Below are 355 nucleotides of genomic sequence, written 5' to 3'. Positions count from 1 at the left end.
TAGACTCTACCTTCCTGTCATGTTCGTGTCAAATCTGACCGACTTATAACTTAAAACTCATAAAAATTGTGTTTTACATCTGATTGCCTCAATAACTTATGATATCCTCTACACTATGGACTTGAACATATAGAAGTGATGATCACCTCTTCATTGAATTTGATTTTTAATCAACCTTGTTACCCACCATAGGAATGAATGGGTATCCAGACTGACTGATGACTGACTGACTCACTCACTCACTCACTCACTCACTCACTCTTCAGACTTAACAATGCCTTTTGTGTACACATCTCTTTCCCGTGCTTATGTGCGATTCTCCAATGTGAACCAATTCTTCCTGATGAAACACTGC

This window comes from Parambassis ranga, chromosome 12 (assembly GCF_900634625.1).
Source record: "Parambassis ranga chromosome 12, fParRan2.1, whole genome shotgun sequence".
NCBI classification, from domain to species: Eukaryota; Metazoa; Chordata; class Actinopteri; family Ambassidae; genus Parambassis; species Parambassis ranga.
The sequence above is the reverse complement of the archived record's forward strand: the minus strand, read 5'-3'. Positions refer to the sequence as shown.